Source organism: Pipra filicauda, unplaced genomic scaffold (genome assembly GCF_003945595.2).
Source record: "Pipra filicauda isolate LSUMZ 115617 unplaced genomic scaffold, ASM394559v2 scaffold86_size2582843_pilon, whole genome shotgun sequence".
NCBI lineage: Eukaryota > Metazoa > Chordata > Aves > Passeriformes > Pipridae > Pipra > Pipra filicauda.
In genome coordinates, this window is record NW_024105053.1 from 1,996,168 (window position 1) to 2,023,593 (window position 27,426).

Below are 27,426 nucleotides of genomic sequence, written 5' to 3' on the forward strand. Positions count from 1 at the left end.
CTACAGAAGGAATGACTGGGACACTATGTTGTTTGTTCTACTTACAGGATGCTGTTCAAGAGCTGTACTACAGCATTTTCTTAGAAATGTGTCTTCTCATGTGCTTTGCTTTACTGCTGGATGTTTTGTCTTCTGTCTCAGTCAAGCACCTTATTGGGTCCTTATTTTAATTTCTGATCAAATTGATTCATGAGGACGTGAAAGCTGGGATCTGAAGCTTGTCACATCAATACTCACATTCTTTCTTTCTTTCCTGAAGATGGGTTTTATCAAAACATATGGGACACTGAAGAGTTTTAGGCCTGTTTACAGACCCTTTGGACAACTGGATCCTGAAAACCAGAGAACTGGGAAGCCAGACCCTGTCTCTTTGTGGCTATGCCCGTACTTTGGGATCTGGGAAATCTTCCCAGTTTCCAGACTTGGACACTTACCCTGAGCAGGTTGATTCCCTGTAGAACAAAATCTGTGCTGTTTTCCATCCACGCATATATGTACGCTGTTTCTAAGGAGAAAATCTGGGCATGTAGGCCAGCAGAGAGACCTAGCGTGTTCTCACAGTGTATCTCATCTGGACCGCCTGGGCTTGCCAAAAAGCCAATTTAGGATGCAATTTAGACATATTTGGAATTACTGGTTTTTGGTTGTTTTCTCCAAATTTCAAGTGAAAGTCACTACCTTTTTTTTTTAATACTAAGAACAATAGCCCATAAATACATGTGCAAAGAAACTTTCAGAAGTTTTACAGAGCAGGGAATAATTATATGTGAGAGGTTTCTGTATGGCTCTGTTTCAGAAAATTTTAGAGCTTTTCCAGTTAATATAGGTCAGAAGAACAGGATTCTTACACACTGAATGGAAAGCATTCAGCTGCCCATATGAAACATATGCACTGTTGGCAGTAATATAGCTGGAACTGTAGTCATCTTTGGCAGGCTCAGCTTTTACTTGTTGTGTAAAAATATTTTCTGTCCTATTCTTTTTCCTTATGCTGTTGAATATGGGTCTAAGAGTTTGTTGACTTCACAGTGCACTTTTCTGCATACAGATTTCAAATCTGCTACCTAAGGAGCTGCCCCTAACTAATAAAACTAGAATAAAAAAAAAAAAAAAAAAAAAGAACCAAACCCAAATATCAATTCCAATTTTCTCTTTTAGTGCTTATTTTTCGGTGTTTAAATGAATAAATTGCCTTGGAGCTTTTCTCTACATTCAGTGCCGAGTGCTTACATATTAACAGCTGCACACAGGGTAACCTTTTAAAATTGGGTTCTATTTAATTAAGCCATACACTGGCAACAAATCCTAACCCACTCAATTGTAAATTGTCACAGTTGTGTTGTGTGCTTCCTCCTGCTGTAATCTGATTTGCTTGGTTTTCTGCCATAGGGTATATATCTGAAACAAATGAAATTCTGAGGCTCAATGAGGAAGAAACAAAAACCTATTTTGTTTGCTAGTTTGAGCTCACCAGAGAGATCAACAACATCAAGAGTTCTGTTCCCGGGTGGAGCTTATACAGAAAACAGTCACAGAGACGCTTTCAAGTGTGCAGAGACACCGACACTGAAACTGTCCCATCTGGGAGCAGTGTCCAGGTAGAAAGTGCAAAAGGGGAAGGCCTCCTTGGCACCGTGATATCAGGTCTGCCTACCTTTTTTTCTTTTAAGTTTTGCTCCATGGGTGCATAGAAATAATGAAAACAGACATAGAAAGGAAGTAATAGAGTACTTTGTAAAGTCACTTTTCTCTAAGAATCTTTTTTCCTTCTCTCTGTTGCTGGTTAAAACAGACCAAATGGTAGCACGGATTAAATCTGTTCAGCCACAGCCCTGCTAATGGGGATTTCTTCCAGTGCCACCAACAAAGCAACAGCGGAAGTGGTTCATACCATAGCTACAATGATAGATTTGTGACAATAAATGGAAATAAGGTGAGGATGTAATCCTGCTGTCTTCTTGAATACCATGGGGGAAAAAAATCTGTCCCTTGCCTGAGGACAAGATTTCTCCTTCATTTCTGGAATGCCAGTTTTAAAGTTACTTTTCCTCTGCCCACATCTGATAGGGAAATTTTATCAGCAGCACTTTCACCCAGTGTCCCATGCTGTGTATAGGTTATTGAGCTTCCCAGATACTGCTCTTTCCAGATCAGAAAAATAAAACAGATTTGCTCTCAGGGATTCCCTATTTTTATGTAGCCTGATAGAAAACATGATGAAGTTAATGAATCTTTCTTCTTCTATTTGAATAAGATAAAGTCTCTGCTGAGCCGGAAATGGCTATTTTGTTTAGTCAAGCAAGATTTACAGAATTCAGATTAATCCGGTTATTTGCCTCTAAGGATATTTGTGTGATCCTCTAGAGTTCAGCTGTGAGAATACATCTAGTTAGTACTGCAACAGTTTAGAAATTTAGCTTAATATGTGTATTAATATTACAATTTTTGTTGACCAGCTTACAAGGAGCTTCCTGCAATTTATTATATAACTAACATTCCAACTTCAGGATGTTGTTCATTGTGGAATCTCTGGATTTCAGTTCCTCGGCACTTAAATAACGCATTTCTTCCTCTACCCCTTTTTCATTGGTTCAGTTGTATAAATTATTTCATTACTTACAGATGATTGAATAGTTCTTCTGATTCTTTTTTTTCTGTGGATTGCTTTATACAGATTCGTTTTATGAGAAGTGTGCTTGAAGTGTTTTTATTGTGTGTGTGTTGGGGGGATTATTGTTTTGTTCGTTTTAGTGGTCATTGTTCAAATTTGTATAATATGGTATAACTTGAAAAGAAAATCCCGATATCCATCTAAGTAGTTTCCTAGGACAAAGGAGTTTAGTCAAGAGATTTCTGTGAAGCATGTTCTATTATTTGTAGGATTGCACTGCACAGAACCTTAACACACAGGGAAATAATGATATAATTGTTAATACCATGATTTCTAAGTGGAGATTTGTTTTTACTGCTCTGGAATAAAAAAGGAGTTTCTCTTGATTTAAAAGTCAAGCTACTGAATTATCAAGGTTTCAAGATAGAATAATCCTTTTTCTTTCTCTGCTTTTTTTTTCCTCCTAACTTTTCATGATGTGACTTTGCTTCTGCACATATTTCTGACTGGAAATTAGTACACTGAGACAACTATGTTTTTGCTTCACAGTCAAGCTGCAAAAACTGAGAGTGTCTGCTTTGCAGTAGACAGAGCTTTGGGATGTGCTTTTGTTTATTCAGTGATGAGATAAAAATCAGAGTTGCTTTTCTCTTTCACAAAACAGCTTGTCAACAGGGATAATTAGCACAGATAAACCACATGTTAGTGATTTGGAAAGCCTTAAGTCTAATACACTGTGTGGATATCGGCAATTCTCATCCAACCTATGGTTTACCAGGAAACTATAAAAAAGGGCACTTCCTTTAGTCTGAAGTTATGTTCCATGAGAAAAAAAATCTAATTTTATGCATTTCAACAGTAATTTTTCAATTGACAAGCACACAAACATCCATGCAGTTGGGCAAGGCAAGCTAATGAAATGCAGTATTCTGTGCTCTCTTGTCAGGGCTGGCTTTACAGTTAAATAAAAGAACTGCATTATGATCTGTTGTACCAAATACTGAAAAAGGAAAGATGACTTTGGATCTGATAAGGCCATAGCAATTTGTTAAGTTCAAGGTACATGTAGCCAGGAGGCTCCTGGTGCAACAATAGGTCAAGGAACTTGCATTAAGTCAACTCAGCTAAAATGTATCCCATACATTAGCCAAAAACTGTTCTGGAAGGATTATATTTAGTGCTAACAGTGTGCTTAGTCAAAGGCATCACTGGAAAAATGAGACATATAAAATGAGATTAGAGATACCAGTGAAAAAATTCAGTTTTGGAAAGAAAAAAAATTGGATTTTTCATGATTTATCTGCTGATTTTGGTGATTTATCCAGATCATACTGTGGAAAAACTAAAACATCTTGAACTACATAAAAATTCATGGATCTGCTGGATAGCAGCATAGGTGCTGCAAGAATCTTGGCAAAATGTTGTTCTCGTGAAAGAACTCGCTTTTCAGAAAAACATTAGCTCTCAAAGGGCAACAGGTTCTCTGGATTTCAGCATCATGACTCTTTGGAGAGTAGCCCATTATATAAAGGAACCACTTCAGGATAAAGCTGAGTTACTATGACTGATAAATTTTTTTTGCTACTAGTAGCTACACTTAAGTAGTTTGATGTTTATAATCCCAACTTTAGACCATGTGTGTTTCAAAACAAATGTGTTTGAAAAACAAATGCAGACTAGTCGTACAAGTTTAAGGAAGGTTGAGAAGTAGCTACTAACAGTAGCTTTTTCTGCAGAATAAGTGAGATTTCCCTTTTTAATTGGCCCTTTGCACGCCAGTAGGAGCTGCTTGTGTTCCCTGACTCCTCTACATGGTTCTCATTCCTTTGCAAATGAAAGGCATGTCAAGCACTATGAAGGTTTTTGTAATGACCGGTTCATAGCATTTCTATAAATTAATCTCTGTTTTTCTCAGTGTGTTGGAAATCTTTGATTACCCACTGGAGAACAAAAGAAATACCAGTTATAAAACAAAAAATACTGGCATAAACTACAGATTAATAGATTGGAAACCTTCACTAGACAAGGAGAAAGAAATGGCATTTAAATTACAATTTAATGGAATTTAAATATCAAAAGACTGTGCAGGTAGAGGGTAAATGTAGGCTGAAAATTACAACATTTCTAGCTAGAATGGCAAACATGGTTACAATTCCTTTAGGCTAATGGGAATAAAAAATTTCAACTTCTTCAGTGTTTTAAATTTGTTTATTGAGATACGGCATGATAATAGGGGTATTGGCTTTAGAAATTAATGTTTATAATACAAGGAACTGCTCCTAATGAATCTCATTTAAAGCCATTAAATTAGTTGTGCAATATGTCACATCAGCCTTTCAAAAGTCTTTCAGTGAAGATACTCAGAGGCTTAGTTTAAGTCAGCACTCTGCAGAGAACAAAACAACCTGCAGCAGTTAATCATATCATCCTTTCAATCCCGATGTACATCATGAGGAAAAAAGGAAAACGGGCAGTTTGTGCTAAACTCACGTAATTCATCTTTGCAGCTCTCATTTCATCTTTCCCAGTTATAATTCTGGTTCTTTCTAGCAGCCATGTTGCTATAATGGAATCATGCCACAAAGTAGATGATGAAGTAGCCTGTTTTACTAATTCTGAGTAATATGATGTGCATTCTAGAAGTCAGCTGCATCCACACTATAAAATACAGAGAGAGATGCATCCACATTTGTTTAGATATTGTGTTGCTATTATCTCCCTGTCTAGTACCTTATTTTTACAGGAGTATGATCTTTGAAGTGCATTAGAAAAAAATAATTAGAGGTTAAATGTTTCAGCAGCATATAATAGATCTGTTAAGTGTAGTCTCTTACAGAACATATGGAGATGAAACTTGCACATCGAGTATCTTTAATGAGATTTTAAACAAAAAATCTGAACTGGAAAAATCAATAATTATTCTACGAAATAATTTTTACTGTTCCAGAAAGAGTGAACCTGACATGTCAGATTAGTCCTTCTTAAACACCAGGTTAGCTATCTTAGCAAACTTTGCAGGGTGAGACTTCCTCAAGTCCTTCACAAGAGTGAAGAGATCAGCTGGTGATGCTTTACAACCTGTTCCAGTGTTCTACCATCCTGACTGTAAAAAGAATTCCCTTATATCTAGCCTGAAGCTGGCCTGTTTTAGTACAAAACCATTGCCACTTGCCCTATTGCTTCAGGCCCTATTAAAGGGTCTGCATCCATCTTGCATATAAAGCCTGCTTTAAGAACTGAAATGTGGCAATAGGGTTTATTTTTTAATCCCAGCTATCATAATCTGAAATGTTATTGTGTATGTCAGTAATGACAGGCAGGGTGTCTCCTACATGAATTAAGTTGAACTGGTGAAGATGTAAAACAAGCATGTTTATGCCATGTCTTTGAGAGAATCAAATACTTAGTAAGAAATTTCAGAAACACTCTGAATAGTCAGTTGAATGAACGCAGGACTAAGTGAACTTCTGAAATATTATGTACTCTTCAGTAGTTAAAAATAAACAGTAATTTTTAAGAAATAGTGTCTCCATAACTAAAGTATCAAGTTGGTATAAATATTTTAGCATAATTTTCAAAATTTAACGAAGAATAGAATTTGCATCTAAAAACTGTTTATCTGTGTATCAGTTCACCAGTTTGGGTGTTGGGAAATCTACACATTTCCATAAGCACCAGAGCATTTTAACATGAGGTTTCGACCAGTGCTCAGTAGTCTGAAAAATCCCCTGACAGTTCCTTCTACCATCCCTTTTTAAATAGTATTTTAGATGATTGTACAGGTGGCTGACATCCAAGATTTTAATTGGTATCTGGAAATGAGTAAGCCCAGGTATTTCTTCAGAGAATGAAGTTTTTCAGCCTCCTATTCCTAATTAATTCCATCAGAATGTCACTAGACTAGGGACATCATCTAGAATTTTTCTGTTGTACTTCACACTATTTTCCTTAGTTTTTATCATATAAATTTCTGCAATTCTGAATCAGAAGGAATTACGGAAACAGCAAAGTTAAAGGAAAAAATCACTAATATTTCAGTATATCAATACTTAGTGTCTCTTGTGGTAGACAGTTTCATGAAATTAGTTGGATATCTTTCCTGCGTAGTTCTACATACAATATGTAACTTTTTTTTTATGTCCAGTTTGACTTACCTTACAGGTTTTTTAATTGTTTTGTTTTAGTTAGAAAGCAGTATTTACATGCAGCTCTTACTGCTTAGCCCTCCTCATGATCACCATCGTTAAATCCACCCTTGAAATGAAATCATCCTTGGAAAACCAGGCTCTTCATAGCATGTGCTTTAAATGCTGGGTCTCCTTGCTCATTAATAGTTTTGGGGAATTGGAGAGGAACAAACCGGACCTCTGTGTGTGCTGTAGGACTACGATGTGATTTGCAACCAGTCTTCTGATTACTGAAAGCCTCTGCCTATGTTTGCCAAGGATGTGAGACTTGTATTTGTCCATAACCTGTTACTGCAACAGTTGTGTAATATTGGTGCTGCTGCAGGTTGCCCCAGGAGGCTGTCAGATGATTTGTTGTAAATACAAGGTACATGATGGGATTGTACAGCTTGCTTTTCCTTCCTCTGTGTGACTTTGGATGTAGGCAAGTCTTGTGTCCTGGAGCATCTGATTTCTGCTTCTCCTTCTCGGTTGCGCCTTCCATCACCCCCACTTCAGTCCTGACCTTGCTATTGCCTTGGTTCCCTCATTCCTGATGTCTGACCCTGTTCCCTCACTGCTGTTGTACTCAGTTGTTTGTTCTGTTCCTGTTATCTGCTTGCTAAAATCTGCTTGTTTCATAGTCCTGTTGGATACCCTTCTGCCCCTCATATCTGTCCCGGTATTTGTCTTTGGGTATGTCTTCCTCTGGATCTTGGTCTGGCTACCCATGTTGTCTAAAGCATCCCTCAGAGCATTTCTGATATGTCTTTCACCTGATGAAATTACCTGTTTCCTGTCTCCACTAGTGGGACTGAGGAACCCTCCAAAAGGTATTTTTATCTTTCCTTTTTTCCTTATGTTCAGATTAAATATTATTTCTCTCAGCATCTCAGAGCAGAAAGATAGTTCAGTTCAGATTTCTTGGCTGACTCAACCTGGGGGACACAAGTCTTGATTAAGCTGTTATTTTACCAAGAAAATTGCTTTTGTCAGACCTGTAGTGAAGTACTAATTACCTGAGGGAGGGCACTCAAAGTCCTCTCATAATGTTTCAGCATAAAGATTTATCTCAGACTAGTAATAATTCTGAAACAAGGAGGATTTGGCACTGATTAGGGGTAACTTGGATTATGCCTGCAGCTCGTAAAGTTCAGCTGCTGCTAAAAGGATGTCTTTGGAGCTGCAAATCTCCATGTGTTCATTTTCATATTTATTTTAATGAGGACAATCTACTACAGTAGCTTTCATGTGAAAAAATTATGGCCATGATAAAAGTGATTCTTTCAGTCTACTTTCAGTTTGTACTCCTTTGGATACCAAGAGATAAGCTGGCAAAGAATTTAATATTAAATAGCATTCTATTGTAACATTGAAGGGTTTCATGATTTCAGTCACATTAAATTGCTAATGAGATCCACCCTGTCAATGAATAGGCTGAATTTGAAGCCTCATGACAAGACGTTCCCGGTTTGCACGAACAAGGTAACCTTAAATTAACTGCTATTGGCACAGAATTACAAGAGTCAAAGTCTACTCTAACTCAGAATCTTTTTATCGACTATCTGATTATTCTTTTACTCTTTTGTTTGCTTAAGGCACCAAGTCAATGCCATATACCTCTGACACAGTAGTTGAAGCAGAGGAACATACTGTACTAATAAATAGTAATGTCTGAGTTGCAGACAGACCTGTAATGTTTGAGACAAACAGAATTTACAGAAAAAAAATATTCTTTGCAGCTTCAGGTAGAACTAAATAAATACTAATATTTCTTCACTTGCAAAGCTAGACCTATATGACTGTATACAAATCTTGTTGGCTGTAGAAAATAGTGTAAAGCTTAAACTTGTTTCTGTAGTACTGAAAGGAGTAAAATTTCAGGGAAAATAAATATGATAGTTTCCTGGGCACAAATAGAACTTATTTTAATAATGCAAACAATGACTTCTAAATGTGAGGCAGCTTTTGCAGAAATTTTTTTTACTTGCTGTTGGCTAACTGGAATTTATACTGCTGGAGATCAGTCCTCGGCTTTATAAAGTCACTTCTGCTCTCTGAGGTTTTACTCTGTTTCTTAATTTCATTTCCTTTGTCTCATAGAATTAAGAAAGGCAGCAATACCAACGTCAGCGAATTATTTATAAAGCACTTTGATTCATTTAAACAGCATTCAGCTCAGGGGATGGTGGTGACAACAGCAGCAGAAAGGTGTTGGAACACTCTGTAACACCATCTCACCCAGCCCTGTTTCCTCTGACACAGTCCAAAAGACATAAAACCCATCATCCCCTATACAAGCTGGCAGGATTTAGACTCTTGAACATGCACCTACATGATAAATTATCCTGTGACGTGTATTGCAAAGTACATTTCTGATGTGTTGTTCAGCTTCGTGTCAAGTTTTTTCATTGACGGCTAAGCAGGCTCAGATTACTTAATGTTTTTCATTAGAAAATAAAGCAGTTTGTCATAGGCAATTTGCCTGTATGTTTAAACTCTATGTGTAACATCTTAAAGACATTTCTTTCAGTATCACATTGAGAGACAAAGAATGATCTTTCATGAAAAAAGCATCCCTCTGAATCAATACACATTCATTCAGGGAATGGAGAGGCAGTTCACATGTGCACAGCAAATTCAGGATTTACTTCAGTTGCACTAAAACAAAGGCTCAAAAGAAAGATAGGCTTACCCTTTTTATTTTATTATTCTGTTTCACGAACTTAATCTGATATTTCACTAAAACTATCTCTTATTGTCTTTTTTTACAGTGGTAATGTAATAATGATATATAATGACATATATTTTCTATTTTATTTCTTCCTGTATAAATACATTGCCTTACTGCGTGCCTCAAGACTCATGAAAAGTTAACATTGAATCTTCTTAAAGTATAGAATGTAAATGTGAGTTATAGCTGGAATTGTAGATCAGTCATCATTTTATTTCTAAACAAAATTAGAAATTAATTACAGAGGAAAACACCACCTCAAAACTGGAAGCAAGAGATTCAGAGAAGGTGATAAACATTGTACGGTAAAATCCTATCAGAAGTAGTCTTTCAACTATAACAACCTGACTTGAGGCCTTAATGTAAGTATATCCATTTTGCCTACTGGCACAATGAATTCACAATAAGGCTTTCCCATTTTCCTCCAACACAATGTGTAGCAAATAAGTCATAATGCAGTTTTCACATAAACTTCCCTCACCCTGCTGGCCACGTTGCTCAGGCTTTCTGGGCTGTGAGCACACCCTGTTGGGTCATATTCAGCCATTGACCAAGACATCAGAACTTAAACTTATATTCTTATATTCTGTTCTCCAAAGTCAACAAACTATACTCCAAACTATCATATTGTTGTGTCTCTATTATGTTTTAATTAACCCCATGGAAACAAGAATATATCAAATAAAGGAGAAAACACACAGAGTAAAATATGTATTATACAAATACAAGTTCAATACTTCAGATGCTGGAAGACTTTGCCACTAAAATCTAGGCAAACACTCCTTCCATCCCAACTACTGTGAATATGTGTTTTGTATTTATTATACTCTCACTGTATACCAGTTAAGCATGGGTGGATTTTGTTGTTTATAGAGACATACATTGTAGTCTTTGTTTTAGAAACTCTGACCTTTTAAATTGTTGATCTTTAACATGGACTTGGGGTACTAGTTTTTACTTACATATATCACCCCCAGTTTAACATGTAAGCAACCTTCCTATTGAGGTACACCTCCAAATTTTTTTTTACTTCTTTCCGTATAAGTGTTGTCATGCATGTGTTGAAAGTACACCCTGTCTGTAACAACTGTTTTCAGACTAAGAACAGCTTATTACATTCTATTTGGTTGTGCTATAGGAAATATGTTTTTCTGATTATTTCAACTGCTCTGTTAAGCAGCACAACAAGCTTTGAACAAAAAATTAGAAAGGAGAGCACTAATATTATACTTTCTGTGGGGCTGAAGGAAATCTAAGTTGCTACTAATTCAATTTAAGGGTCTTTGAAATTTTACTTAAAGTAAAGTAAAGTAGCTTTGATGGAGCAATTTCCTTTTGAGAAGAAAGATCCTGATAGGAACGCAAGTTAACAAGATATTCTAGTATATTAAAGACAGCTTTTGAAAGCAAGTACATAACTCCCAGACAAAACCATTGAAGTAGAAAAAAGAAACAGCATAAGGTCACAGTGTTCCAAAAAGTATTCATATCTGAAATATAGTGCTGGGAAACACCAAGTAAAAGAAAAAGTCTGAAAGTCTTATTTGTCTATGAATACTTTCACAGTATTATGACTGAAGACAGCAGATGTATACTGACAAACCTGGACAGAGACTGTTTTTTTGTCTGAAGATTAATGGTTGGATGGGAGGGAGTAGAAGGGGATCTTTAAGATCAGTGAATCTTTACAATCAGAATGTAAAAGTAAGATCATACTATGAAAGCACTAGTATAGTGCTTCCTACTTCCCACACACTCACCACCACCATCTGAGTCACAGCCTTAAAGAAATTTCAAGAAGCTAGTCAGAGACTAAAGTTGGTCGTGAAGCTGTGGAAGAAGCCATAGCAGAGACAAATAAATCCTGATATTTTTTCCTCATATTCCTGAATATTTTTTGTCTCAGTGTATTTGAAATACCTTTAAAATTCCAGCTGAGACACTGCCAGCAATGCAGTTGAGAGGCAGCACAGTTGGAAAGTTGCAGTAACTGAACATTTGCCCAAAAATGCAAGCAAATGGTTGGATTTGGAGTGTGCTAGATTTCACCTTACCATGGATTCACTGCTAGAGTAGCAGATGCCTCATTCACAACTAGCCTGGGTATGTTCAGTCATAGCTTTTCGGAAAGTGACTGAAACAGAAAAACAGTGAAGTTTTTCTCCTGCCCAACTCTCCTACCTGATACAGTCATTAAACTTATGAAAGTTGAGATGAGCTGGCAGTGGAACATCATGTCTCATGCTCTTCCTATGCATCCATTTAAGACAGCACTTCACCGTTGTCCTTCTTCATCCCACAAGCTCTTTGGAGCTCCATTTCTGGCTTGCTTGTTTCACTATTGGAAAAGCTTCTAATAGCTAGGTAACACCACAATCTGGGTCACAGAGAAAGCCGCCTTCAGTAATTTTCACTATTCCAATATCAACCTGTGCTTCAGGAATGGGAGCTAGGGGTTAAACTGCACTGGCTTGAAGAGTGCCCTGTGACAAACCACCAGAGTAGCTCCTGGTTCAAATGCCATCTTTCTTTCACCAGGATTTCTTTTTCATCCGTGTTCTACTATGTATGGCTGCAAGTACAAAAGAAAAATTCACAGCTCTATTCCCAAATGCTAAATTTGTACTGTCTCTCAGATTCACTCATAGTTATTCCTTGTCCTTGCCTGTCTTGCCAGCTCAATCACTTTACCTAAAAAAAAAGGCAAGTTCAGAAGTGGAAATTTGGTTCCACTTCTGCTGCCTAACACTCAAGGCCCAGCCTTTAGGAAAAAACTAGTTACCCTCCCTTTCCATGTAGTCTTAGTTCTTACTCACTCTGCACTTATAAGAATGGCAGAGTTAACATACTTCTGCTGTGGAAATCTTCTGATGTTTACATAAGCAATATTTGCCAATACAAATCTCAGCTAATTTATGTATTTGAGCCTGTTTGGATTCCATATGTGGCAACTAATAGATGTGGGCATTAAAAAGAATGTTGTGCTATATTCTGATATTTGACTAGAACATACAGATTTCTCTCCTGTAGGTCACTTTAGCATCATCTGTGTAAAAGCAATGTCAGAACTTACATATAATGGTGCTATTTTCATAAGGTTGAAGAAACAGAGGTCAAGAGGCAAGAAACAGAAATTACAGCAGAGAACTAGTTATGTCCTCTTTCAAAAAAGTTTCTCTGAAGTTTTAAAAATACAGTCAAAAATATCACCTCAATCTTATCTCGCCTGCTCCACCAAAAAAAAAAAAGGCTTTAATACCTCTGTAGTTTACACATTTCCAACTTTTCCCTTTTTAATTCAGATCAAAGAAACCTATGTTTGGAATTTAAGGAGACATAAAATTTCCCAGGTTGAAAGCTACCTACTAAACAGGAAATTCCAAATTATTTATACAGTTCCACTTTTCTTCCAAATTTTTTATTTTCTCAATTCAAACTGCAGGTCTGGTCCATTACTGTGTTTATAATTGGATATTTTCAGTCCCTGTGGGTTTTTTTCAATTAAAAAACCAACCAACCAAACCAACAAAAAAAACAAGCCCCCCCCCCAAAGAAAAAAAAACCAACAAAAAACCAGAAATCCCCACATAAGCTCTTAAAGCTTTGATTGAGTAAGAAATTTCATCACTGAAAAGATGTGCTCCAAATCTAAGTAACAGCAGCATATGAAAATTTCTTGGTCCACCTCACCTACCTGCACCTGTTTATGGGGTTTTTTTAGCTCCTAGTACTTACTCTTTAAGCATATCTTACGTAAAGGGTGGAAGAATCACAGGTTTTCACTGTGATTCACTGTGATTTCAAATATTTTCTCAATATTTGAGAAAATACTCAAAATCCTTTTCTTCTGACTGTAGTATTAGAAATATAATGATTTGGTGTAGTTACTTACGTCTTTGAAACAGAGAAAAATGGAGAGAAGAAAGTGTACTCAAGAGAGGGAAGTCTACCAAACAAATCAAAATAAGTGTAATACCCACACCTCATATTTTCCAGATGTCTCACTCTTTCAAGAAGTCGTGTGCTTTATTTTGTTACATTTTTTTGACCTGTGCTTTTAAATTGGGAAGTAGGTGGTTCAGCATTTTGTGTTTATGTTATGCATGAGATAAATATAGTAACAAATCATTTAATTCCCAAGAATGAATAATGTTCTATGAGTGCTAAGATGTCTATCCTGTTAGCAATTGACAACTGTATAAGCTCATCCAAATATTTTTGCCTTGGTAAAGCCCTGACACTACTAATAATTTTAAAGGAAAAATAAAATGGAGTAGATTCAGTATGTCACCTGCCAGTTGCTCTCATCTATCTACAATATGGATATTACATTGTTCTGTTGACTGACCATATTTGTTGTGGAAGAATATTGCTATTACTATGGAGATTGTTTGAAGAATGATAGAAGTACAGAAATAAACTAATCCCTACATTTTAAGGCGATTTTTAGGAAGTTAGGGCTGTTTACAGTTTTGTTTTGGAAGGAATGCATGTTTAAGGATCTAAACACCACAATGTGGCAAAGGGTATTAGGATTCCTACCTAAATCCTCAAGCAGATTCTACCAGAAAACAATGGTTCTGTAAAGGAGTGATTTAATCTGGAACACTTGGATATATTTACAGACACAATCTGATCATAACCTCTAATTTTGCATAGCTAAGATTTTCTAAGCTGCCTCTGTTCTATATGACTTTGGTGAGATTACATCTGCCTTCTCTTCCTGGCTCCTGCTGGCTCATGTGGATGAGCTTATCTAAAAATAAAAAATAATTCTGTTTTAAGACATACCAGAGAATAGAATTCTGGCCCACAGAACACTTTGTTGAATAAGTGAATAAGATACCAGTTCTTTAACAGTATTAATTTAATAATATTAAAATTTAATGCATCTTTTCTAATTGTATCAGTTCTAGACCTATATTTTTTTTCCCTGGTGAGTGCTGAGGTCTCTTGCAACTTCCACTTTATGGAGTTGCCTGAATAAGAAGTGAGCTTTCTTAGTAATGAGTCCTGATTTTAAATAATACATTCCTGAAAATATGGGTTTTAAAGTGTTGTAATGCCTGGCTCACTTACCTGTTCTTTCTCTGAACCATTCTCTGTTTTTATATCTAATTTGTTATCAACACAGAAAGACAGTAGGCTGCTTGAGAGGAAAGCAGAAATTCTCCTAGCAAGATACTGTCTGTCTGGAATTAATTTTCCTATACTGGGGAGGAATAGCAAAAATATACAGACTTCCAGACCATGCCAACAGGTGCCTTTGGGACTAAATCAACTTAAAGATCAAATATCAGCTCAGGGAGAGCAACTTATTTTCCTCTTTCTTTGGTTTTTGTGGGGTTTTGTTGTTTTTTTTCTTAATTTGTCCTAATTAAAAGTGCTTGCAGTCAAAAACCAAATGTCATATGCAGCACACTCCATTAAAAGCTAAGTACTCTACAGATATGTTCCCCTTTTAATAACTGTTGCAGAATTATAACCTGGATTGCCAGGAAAACTCACTTGTCAAATTTACTAGGAATAACCAGGGAGCTGGTGGTTCCTGAGGAGCCAGAACTTCCAGAAACCACCGTTTTCATAATGCCCACCTCAAATCATGGGCAGCTGCATTTCCAGCTCCATATGACACAGGGGAATATGCTTATTCCCCAACTCTATTAGGAACACCTCTATCCTTTGGACTTATCTTCTGTACTTCTCTGCTATGACACATTTTAGAAATTGTTCAATTTATCCAATTTAACAGCAACAACAACAAAAAAAAAGCCCCTCTTCCTTCATTTGCTGATTTTAGGCCATTATGACCACAAAGTGTACTGAAGTGTCTTCTGCTGGCCTAAAACCGGTGCCAAGTTCTCCTTGTCTTCTCCTGAGAAAAGATTAGGTTGAGTATATTGTTGATACAATGTTTTATAAGAGCTTCTAATAAACTGCTGTGTGCTTATACTAAAGAAGGCATATTGAAGAAGATTGCTTTCCGCTTGAATGCAGGGCATGGGAGCCATAAGAACTTGGAGTCTGTGGGAAAATTCCATCACTTCTCCTTGTTACTTGAAAATTGCTGGCTTGGTGAAAATTGCCTTTATGCCTGAGAAGGAGCACAGTCAGTCGCTGTCTTTTTCTGATAGCTGTAAGATCAAAAAAGAATGTGTGTTCTTGTTCTTTTCTTTACCATCTATCATCACAAGATACAGAATAAAAGTGCTTGGAAACACACCATATCTTGAGGCCTTGTGGATAACACTGTCAATAAATGGAAGGGCCAGCCCAAAAATTTGGTCAGAGTTTTGAATTGCATGATAAAATATAAAGAGGGTCAAAGATGTAAATTCTGTTCCTATTCATCCAAGAGAAAAAACCAGAAGTAGTGATATTCCACTTGCCCTTTAACTGTATTAGATTATACCTGTGAAGACAGAGTCATCATTACCAGAGATTTTCAAATCAGTTTCTGATTTGGAAATAATAACTCAGTACCTTTGCTGAAAGACTGGGAAAAAAACCCTTTTATATTAGATGACTAGGACAGAGAAATAAGATTAATAATAAGGCACTGAAACTGGTCATATAAATAAATGAATGAGGTCAAGATATTATCTTGGGATCATTAATTCATGTTGTTTCCAACCAGGCATAAATGGAATGAGTGATGGAGTTAACACTTCCGCAAAATCAACCATTACACCTTATCCTAGCAAGCCCAAGTAACCTTCTGGGTGTGTTGTGTTATCTTTGCTGGTCTGGCACCTGCTATGTCAGGTGTAAGTTTCATATTCAAAACATATGTATATATAGCATTTCAACCGTTTTCTTTTGCACAGTCATCCGCATACCATTTTGTGCAGGGTTCCTACTATGCTTTTCTTCTATAACCAAATACCTTCTGGCCAAAATTTTGAATGTTTGTTTACACTTAATTTAGCCTGATGTGTTTGCTTGCTTGCTTCTGTGTGTAAATATTTGGGGTCTTTGGTTTAAAGTTCTACCTTGCATGGCAGATTACCTTTGATGCCCTACAGGCCAGAAATCAGAATGAAGAATTTTTTCTAAAGTATTCTCTTTCATGCTTTATTTCTGTCTTCTTTAGCATAGAAAATGACCTATAAAAGTTGAAATATCCAATAAAGAGGAAAATCAGTTACAGGGCTGATTCCTGGGATTTTGTCAGGCCAGGGATGGTACTTCAACATCATGGTAAATTACCACTAAAAAAGATTGGGCTTTTATTTTTTTACTCATTATTCCTACCTCAAAACTTTAGAAAAATAGCATTTCCCCAAAGATGTCTTCCTTTCTAATTCTGCCTCCAAGATCTCTGGTTTTCATATCCTCTTTGAAATCTTTTCCTAAGATTTTTCTAAAATTACTCTTTTCTTCCCAGCTATAACCCACTACTGATGAGCAAAAACAAATTTCTTGAGATACTATGTTCAAACTCTTTTACCTTACTGCTCAATTTTCAGTTTTCTCTGACTTTCATAAAACTTATTGTTAAAAGAAATCCCATCATAACAGTGCAAATTACAGCACTGGTGTTTGGTATCTGGTCTCAAAAGTATGTTCCATGTTGCTGTGTCTTTTAGGCTCTGTAAACAATACGTGAAAAGATAAAGATGCTTACAAAAGGCATCCAAAAGATCCAACATACCAGGTAAGTATTCTGAAAATCTTTGCAGGGGGGAGGGTTTTATACTTTCTGAGTTATGGGCCCTATACTGTCATATTCACGGAGGGTCTTCTGTCCACTAAGAATTCAGTCTGAGCCCTCCTCCACCGCTTCTGTGTTCACTCTTTTGCTAAGTAAGAAAGAAATAGTTCTTTATTCCAGAAACGGGTGATGATGATTTTTTCTTGATTCAGATTGCATGTAAACCACACTGACATTTCTGCACCTGACCTTTGAGCTATACTGGAGCTGAATGGATTCAAACAGAAAGAGTTTTAGTTTCTTTCTTGACACTGAGAGTATCCTTTTCCATCCATATGCCACAGAGCATTTAATAGAGATAATGAAATATTAATTAGAACGAGAACAGAACTCCAGCTCTCCCTTCTCCTAGGAAAGTGCTGTAATCACTGGAGCATTCAGTCATGAAAAGCATTACCATTTCCGATCAATATTCAACTACTCTACATGGTGTGAAATAGCTGTGGGAGGACAGAATGGACTTCTGTTCCAGTACCAACAACATATGTTTTTCTTTCAGGAGGTAGAACATGTGTGTTTAGATCCATCCTGGAAGACAAGGAACTAAATCTGTATCTCCAGCCTTCTGAATGTTGTACCAATCTTTGAGACAAGTGAAAAGCGCAAGAAAGGGTTTCTTTAGCTGCTTCTTGCCCGCAGCCTAGTCTGACAGACACACATCATTGAACCTTGGGACAACACCAAGGTTCTCAAGAATCATGGTTATTTCATAGCAAGTTAATTTCATGGCAAGTTTTAAGCCAGCGGATTGAAGATGAGACATTTCCAGGCATGTTCTGAATAAAACTTTAGGAAGCTTAATGTTCACTTGAGACATTGGCTGAGATGAGTACTGTCTTCTGAATGAGCTGCCTCTTGAGTTGTGTTGTGCAGAGATTGCAAGGACTGTGGTTTCAGTTGCCTCTAAACAGAAAACCTACATACTAGGAAATAAATTGAATAGTTCCTGCGTCCTTGGATTTATTATTGTAGTGTCCTTGCAAACTGCAAGATGATACTCATGCCAACAATAGATATCAAATATCAGAATTAGGAGAATCAAGATAAAAACATTTTTATAAATAATTTTTTTCAGTTAGTGTAGACCTTGCTGAAATCACTACAGTGAACTCCTATCATCTGTTCCACTCCGTTTGAGAGTAACAAGTACCTTGCTGGTATTTCCATCTACACTATGTTTTTACTGAAACAAGATTTATATAATTTACTTCCAGCTGACTTTTTTCATCCTCTTTTAATGGCTGTATTTATGTTAGGCTGAGAAATACTTAATGTTTAAGGCTGAGGATTCCTAATTTCTGATCTCTGGAATTTTTTCTTCATGTTTATATTATGGTGTTTACTAATTTCTGTAGATTTGAGAAATCTGAGTCTAATAGAGTACAAATATTGGCTTTGGGGTGAGGCATTTGTATGTGTGTGTGTTTCTTTTTCGTTTTTTTTTCATGTTTCTTTTTTTGTTTGCTTCTTACAAATTCAAGAAGCACTGAAGAATGTAAGAACAACATTAAGAATGTAACTCCATATATAAACATTCAGTAGTCTCAAAACATAAAATCCCCAAACAATATTAAAGCCTATCTGTATCCAACCCAAGTTTCTTAAACACTAAGCATGTGCAGATCCTTTATGGAAATCCACAATGCACGGCAGAATTTAACCAATTCTGAAGCTTTTTTCTCTCTCATAATCAAGTAGGAACACCTGGCAGTGTAACATCTGTCTATACATGTTTCAAAGCTGTGATGAATAAGGCTAAAAAAGGTACTCCAATTCAGGATGTCTCAGGATAGGTGTGAATGGGATAAGAATCTTCCTGCCCAAGCTCTGGAGCAATTGAAGATCTATTTTATGGTTGCCAGTATGCAATACTTTCCTTAGCTGAGAGAATGTTAAAATTTCTCTGTATCTCTATTACTCTATGTTAATATGCATATTTCAAATCTTGGACTCAACCTACTGGTAGTTTTCATCTGGATCATCCATTTTTGTTTCACTGCAAGATGGTGCCTTTCCCTCCAACAGATTCAGTGAGTTTATCTGCATCATCATCTTGGTCTTTGTAGCCCATAGAAAGTGCTGACAGATTCCTGAAATGTGAGATAGTTCTCTGTACTTCTTGCATTTTTCTTCAGATGCAAACCACCCTCCTGTTTGGTTTTTTTATTTCTTATTTTTGGCAAACTAACATGTCATTCCATTCATTGCACTGATCTTTTGATCTTTACGTGTGTAAAAGTTTCAGGGTTTTTTCTGTCTTGCAAAATACTTATTTTTTCCCACTACAGTGATGTGATAACTTTCTCCACCTTTCATGTATTTTAATAGCTGCCATAGGACGCAGGTTGGCTCCCCATCCATCCCTAGGAGGAGACCCAGTGCATTCCTGCTGGTCACTGACATAGGAGGTGATGCCATCTCCTCATCTCCCCTGCCTGTCCTTCCAAAGGGGCCTGTATCGGTCTATTCCAACACTCCAGTCATAGGATGCCTCACATCTTCCTGAAGCCAACATGATCATAGCCCTGTAGATGTGTGCGTGTCTCTAACTCTTGTTTATTCCATTTGCATTGAGGCACTTAATTTGGGCCTCGATGAAGTCAGCTTACTGTCTAGAGTGGCTGGAATTCCTTTGTGTTGCTCTCTAGGAGCTCTCCTGCTGACCTGTGATCCTTCTCCAGACTCAGCATCTCTTCTTGTTCCTGACATCAAAATGGAAACTGGTAGGAATGGATGGATCAAGGCTCCCCTCCCCTGGTAGCTTAGGTTTAAAGCCCTCTTCATCAGCAAACCTATGACCAAAAACGCTCTTCCCCTTCTCTGGCAGAAGGATCCCACCAGCTCTGATACAGAAATGATGGGCAAGTTACTTAAAGGTTATACATGCAAACATAGTTTAAATCAGAAGTTCTTTTGCAAAATCTTTATAAATCTAACATTACTTATCTTAGCATTTGTCCATTTTGACTATTTGAGGTTTAAACCCTACAGGAAGGACTTTCCTTTCCACTGCTGTATTTCTGTAGTATCAGCTGCTTTGAGATCCCAGTTTCAGATATGAGTGTTCTGGGCTCTGTTCTTTTATATATAAAAATAATCGAACAGCTATATTTGTACAAATGAAGATATGCTTTCCCTAGCTGTGTGCACTTGACATACATCAACTATCGGATGAGTGGTTCTTTTAGAAGAAAAATAACCATATGCCATACAAAAGAACTGGGAATGTAAAATACATATTAAAAAACATCCATCAATTTTCAGCTTTCAACTGGTCAATTGCATGGATCAAAACAAGTGAAATATGAAGTGACCTGAAAACATTAGCTATGGGTTTGAATGCTTCTTATTTTATTACCTTCAGATCAAAATGGACTGTCACATTACGATGGAAAATAGAGAAACCCTGAGAGCAATCTTTCTGCAATTTGGCATGTATTGGGTGAAAATCAAAGAGAACATTTGGTTTATTGTCAAGACGGCTGTATAGGAGATGCAGATGCAGACCATCAATAATGTCAGTATTATACCTTTTAACTGAAATACTGTAGGACTGTTACAAACATATAGTAAAAAGATAAGGACTTTAGCCTGTAACTAAAATACAAAAGGTACTGAATGGAGACTGCTAGCTTTCCTTCCATTTATAGTATAATTGCAGCTGTTTTCGAGCAAGCTATAACATGATAAGGAGTAAAAATTCAATGTCAGTAATATAATTTGGTATTCTATATCAGTGTTTCTTAGCAACAACCCAGTAACGTTCAGTGGAGGCCATGCTCAAATGAGGTAATACTGTATCAGTGGAGAGTATTTTCAATGAACGCTTATACTTCAGGTTTTTCTCTGGAAAAATGTACATGTTACAAGAACCTTGCTGCTCTATGTTGAAAACATGAATCACTGGGTTGCTCTGTTTTGTTTTTAACAATCTTCATTTAATTCACCTGTGGCAGTGTTCATTAAACCAAAACCAAAACTCTCTTTAAAGTACTTCTGTTCTATTTCTTGTAAAGGAAGGTTGTCTGTCCTGTCAAGGAGGCTGTCTTTCAGCCCCTGAGATCTCTCTCAAGTAACTCTTGGGACAGACACACAGTGTTGAATGGGTATATGTATATAAAGTAACACCTTAAGAAAGAAAAACTTTGGTTTTTTTCCCCATGTTCAAGATATGATGTCTAAGATATGTTCACAACCCTTTTCCCTTAAAGTTCAAGCCATTCCAGAAAACAGGTAGATTTCTAAAATTTCAGCATCCAGAGGGGAAAGATAGTTAAATAATAAAAATAGAAGACAAGGAACAGGGAATATTAGAGATTACTACTAATATCTTTGTATCATATTTTAATATTTTTATAACCTTATGATTCTTTATTCATTACCCAAAAGACAAAGAACTGTGTGTGAACTAACACTATTTTAACAGCAACTTGGATCAGGATCAAATTCTTTTCTGCTACTCACAGATGTGCCTTCATGGAGGTTTGTATTACCTGAACCTCTCAACACTGCATGGTCAGAACTGGAGAAAACGCATCTTCTGGAAATTTTCATCCCTGATTATTTTGTGTTTGAGCTTTTTTTTTTCTTTTCTGATGCAAGTATTAGGGAGATACACAATCTTAGTGCTTTTGAAACATCAACCTTTCATAATAGAGGAGCATAAGAATAAAGTAATTGGACTTCGATCAAAGAATGAGCCTCCCTTTGTCAGAACAAGTGCCTAATGTGCGTGTATACCATTTACTTCAAAATTATTTTTCCAATCAGTTAACAATCATTTAAGGGCCATCAGAAGAGTTCGGCCTCTGGAAAAAGCATATTTTGTGTCAAAGCAACAATGCAGATGAAAGGGATAAAGATAGCATAAATATGAAGATAGCATAGTGAGCAACTGACATTTATGAAAGTAGTGGGTATCCCTGGAATGGGAAATATGTGCTCATGTTGGTTCAAACATGCCATTTACTTCATTACCCAACTCTCAGCATCTCAGATTTTCCAGGGGTGTGGAAACGTTAAACTTTACAGGGCAACATTTCTATCTCAACAGACCAATGAAGTCTGGAGTTCAAAACTAACCAAAAGAACAACTGAGAACACTTTGCAAATAATATGATTTTTGGAATGGGCCTCTGGACCAGTCTCATTGCATAAACAACACCTCCGCTTGCAAGAAATATAATTCTGATTTCATTCAGAGAGTACTCAAGCAGTGATTGTAAAGCTGAGGAGATTCATAAATCCTCGAGAAAATGACCTATTTTTCTAACTCCTTGTATCAAAATAGAAGCAGCCAAAGAAAGGGCCCCTTAGAGGAAATAACTGCTTTGTGTCTCACTGTGTAACCTGTCCCCGCTCCAAGGCCATGCAGGGGACATGTTGACATTGGCGGATACAGATAGGGTATATCTCCCTCACCCCTGCTCTGGTCAGACAGACAGAGACCAACTTCGGCCAGGAACCCTTGAACCCATGTAAACATGCCACAGAGCCCGAGGTGATATACTTTACCCCTTTCAAGACTTTTACTTCAGGTCCAGCAGCTCTCCAGCATTGCTGTGCAGCTTCTGAACGGGAACCACTTTCCATCTGTCAGGCCCCAAGCGGGTGCAGGACAGGTGCATGGCTCCCTGGTTGCCACAGGAAATACATCGTTGGTCTTCTCCGGAGCTGCGTAGTAAAGGTAGGAGGATGAAGATTTCTCTAGGAAACCTGGATCTAATGGCGGTCAGCATTGGAGGCTGCAGGAGAAAGCACAGAAAATCCAAACCCAGCATTTCTAGAGCAAAGCACTCATCAGGAAACTTTCTTCCTCATTTTGAGGGCTTGGCCAGGGGGACTGGAGGGACTGTGTTCCTGCAGTTTATCCCACTAAACCGCAGTGTCCAGTCTGGCTTGCTGTTGGGGCTGAGGCTGGCACACACGTAGTGACTGCTTGTATCTGTCTCTCCCTTCTCCAACTCTAAAATGCTCTTTTTCCTTTCTCTTCTGCTCTACAGATGTGATTGGAGAGGGAAAATTTTAATGAATCTACAAAACACAAAGTATCTCTGTAGATCAAAATATATTTGTTTTTCAGAAAAATACAAGAAGCCGAAAAAGAAGGCCTTTAAATTCTGTTTTTCTGTGACAATCCTGTGATATGCCTAGAAATTTGACATTTGATTTTTACAATTTCTTTTTTCCTCTTTCTCCACTGAAAGTTTCCTTTGGAGAAAATAATTTCAGATTTATGTTTGTGCATAACCATTTACTCTAAGATTAGCAGCAAAAAAATGAAAATATAAATGTGATGTGTCGTATTACTTTCAGAAGAAAACTAGATGAAATGTATACCATTTAAAATTACATTAGTCTGCTTGGTAAACAGCACAAGCAACCTCTCAGTTATCTCATAATTGTATTCCACTTTGCACAGAGACAACAGTGGTTAAATAGATGGTGTGATGATATTGCATTTGAGGAAACAAATTTATCATCTTACCTGATGATCACATAATCTTAAAATTATTTTCTCTAAATCAGTTTCTGGAGATGTTAGCAGTGTTAGATCCAACACCTAACGAATCTTGAACTAACACAGGAACACACTGAGGATCTTTTTGCCTGTGCTAAGGTCCATGGTGGGCCTTCACAGGTATATTACACTTGACATAAGGTAAATCCAGTTCTTCCACGAATGGTCACTGTTGAAACACAAGGCATGCTCAGGAATGCTGTGAATTTCTCGGTTCAGTCAAGCCTGCTGCTGTGTGTAAAAGCCTTGGCAGCACTACAGCACATCCACGTTTTTAAACATTACTAGAGTATTTTCATTTTAGGTATATAGAAGCTGTAGTTTCACTACACACTGAAAATAGGAGTACCTGGGTTTCATGAAGGTCTTGTAATGTGTCTGTTCAATCTAATATTTCAAGTGTGCTTTTTAAGTCTTTTCAGATCTAAATTTCCCATCTTGACAACTTTCTATGTCAGAAAGAAATTTTGGAGGGGCAGAAAGGGATAAAAGAGATTTTATTTGGGTAAAAATAAAAAAAATTCTGATTTCCTATAAAATAAAAGATATTTAATTTCGAATCAACACCAGATGTTTCAAAATCTGTATCCACAATCTTAACAAGATAAAATTTGTTTTATCTCCTGTCTACTTAGTCCTTTTTATAAAGCATTCTGTGTTTTTTTTCCTTTTTGAAAAAAAGTGAATCAGTTTGTAAACACATAATGTCATCCCAAATTGAAAATAGTTAAAAGGCATGGTTTAGGCATGTTGAAATAAAATATTTCATTTGTGGCAATTTCAAAATTTCTTTCATGTTTCTTTTTCCAATCAAAACCGTTCATTGAAATAATCTCATTTTCATTAATGTTTCAAATCTAGATTTTATTTATTTACCAAAAAATTATTAAAATTACTTATATATAGTTATAAACAACTAATGTTCTCTGTAGAAACTGAAATTGATTTTGGTGGGATTTAGTTTCAGTCACTTTACCTCAGAATTGTTAATTTTTAGAAGAGTTGGTAAATCTGAAAAATTTCGTATTCCTCATCATGAAGAGCTACATTCTATCAGAGCTCTAATTTTAGCTCTATTTTTGGATTCTCTCATTATACTATCAAATACATTTATAAGACATCTGTCATAGAACCAGAACTGAACGCTTTGGGAGATTTTACACATCAAGTTTAAAATACAGTATACTAAAAGACACACAGAATCACTTTTTTGTAATCTTCACATTTTTATAATCATGAAGTCCTTTGAAACCTTCATAAACTACACCAATTATTTCTGACTTCAGTGGTGTAGATTGTCCTTATTACTCTTGCCTACAGTGAGGCTAAACTGGTGAAACCAAATATGTATAATATGTGTTGCTTCTGTACACTCAGCACTGCAGTCTGTGCAACTCCTAATGGAATTCCTAAAAACCCTTAGTCTGCATTTTACCAGGCTTTAGGAATATGGTCTTAAAATTTTGTCACAAATCTTAGCAAATGGAATATGCTTTGAGTATGCCAGAGTCTGAGAGACTCAGCTATTAATCTTCACATTACCACATAGTTTTCTTTAGCTGAGGTTTGGAAAGGATATTGAGAATTTTTCCAGAGCTTACTAACTACTTGAACAACAAGATAGTTGCATCAGATACTGAGGTTATTTTGTGAAGTACTATTCAGGTATTGAATGAGACCTTAAATACCTGTGTTTGATCTGGTTATTGTCTCAGAAATAATTAGTAGGATAATTTTTCCAGACCAAAATAACATGCATTAAAATTATAAATACCAGTTTATCTTAACTACAAGCCTACATAATGCTACACTACACTACTAGAACACTTTCAGTGTTCAGCAAACTGATATGACATTTGTCATTAACTGGTGACATTTTATCTCTAATTGAAATAGCTAATGCTTTGGATGTCCTTGTCTGTGCTTCTTCCGTTGCTGTTAGCAAGTTAGAAAAACTGGTATCTAGTAAATCATTGGTTCTGACTGCTCTGTGGTGTTTGGTCTCAGAGAACCCACACATCCTAAACTGTAAGTTCAATCCTATGTGACCTCTGACACCAAACGTGACAGAGAAGCCTTGCAATAATAAGAACACAGAGTAGAAGGCAGTCCCTGCCCTAAAGAGACTATATTAGGGAAGGGATGTGCAATGAGTCAATGATTGATCTGAAGTCATGTAAACAACTACTGGAAAATTCAGGAGTTTCCTATTTGCCCTATTAACTATTTTTTTAAACTCATCGTCCTCTGTTATTACTGCTATTCAAAGTAATTTCTTCTGAAACAGGAGTACCAGTCAAACGGAAAGGCCATAGTGCTTAGACTTCTCTTAAGTGCTTTGTTAAGCTCTTTAATCTTATTTTACATGTTTAATCTTAAAATTGAGATATAATTAAAAAATTAATGTGTGCAATGAAATGCAAGCAGACAAATAGGTAATAGCAAATTTAGCAATGAATGAACTCTTGATTCTAAATTAAAATTGAACATTTGCTTCCATTTTGGGGTAGGAAGATAGTATAGAAACATGATATATCAATTTCCAATGAGGAAGAAATGGTATTTTTGGGACACTGACTACTAAGCCATTTTTCTGCCTAAACCTCATCTGTGGTATTTCAATATCTGATACCATTCTCTTCTCTCTCTCTGTACATAGGCAGTGCCAGAATAAACACATGCTGTTGATTTTTTCTGCACTATATAGCTGGTGGTGTCTGTACAGTTATGTCTTGCGCTAATATAAACTAGTCATTTGTTGTACTGCTAAGAAAAAACACTGATGAGGTGATCCCATGGATCTCAAAGCCTGTGACTCTACTTGCAATGAGTCAAGATAAGAAATAATCCAGGAACAGTGTAATGGGAGAATTAGAGAAAAGAATGGAACAGACTGAAGACAGAAATAGATGTCATGTCACTGCTGGACAAGAACATTTCTAACTGCTTGCAGTGATTAAGAAAAGACCGTAACTATGGCAGGATATTACAAAGATGTAGAACTGGTCTTATGTATAAATGGAAGGGTTTTAATCACAAGTTTCATTCTTTAGGTTACAATAATCTGCAGTTGATGAGTGCCAGACAAAGGCACCTACAGCATTATTGGTTAGATTTTCATAGAAATAACATGTATTAGTCAACCTTATTTAAACATATTACAATTTTCTAGTTTTAGAGGAAATAATAATCTTTTAATTTGGCCTAAATATTCAGGAAATAGTGTTATACCAGCCTGTCCTTAATCTTCAAAAGACTGATTTTCTTGCTTATTTTGTCTAATACACAAGTGTCTCCACCTGCAACTGAAGCTTTCACTCAGCTATGGCTTAGCTCATTTATATTTGTGCTCAATGCTGTCATCAGGTTAAATGTTACCTCTTCTTATAATCAGCAACATTTTTTATCCTCCTGATGACCTCCCCTTCTTCCCAAGCCTACAAATATGCAAAATGTAATCTTGTAATCTCAGATAATTGGAGTAATTGGTTCCAGTGTGGTTGCAGAGCTGAGAAGGGTCACATAAAACCAAAAAATATAAGCATACCTCTTCTCTGTATGTAATCCACAGCACAAAATAACATGCATGTAATACACACAGTAAAAGAAAATTTTGCTGCTTGAAATATCTCTTTGTATTTATTCCTAACATGTAAAGATGTGAACATACATATTAGAGAA

The 27,426-nt window shown here is 36.5% G+C and overlaps 1 protein-coding gene across 1 annotated transcript in view; it reads left to right on the forward strand.

The window, feature by feature from the left end:
* Positions 1–22,827: 22,827 nt before the first annotated feature.
* Positions 22,828–27,426, forward strand: part of GHR (growth hormone receptor) — a 162,063-nt gene continuing 157,464 nt past the window's right edge. Inside the window, exon 1 of the mRNA XM_027745719.2 lies at positions 22,828–22,911. The gene's annotated coding sequence lies outside the window, so the exon portion shown is untranslated. The remainder of the gene's footprint in view (positions 22,912–27,426) is intronic.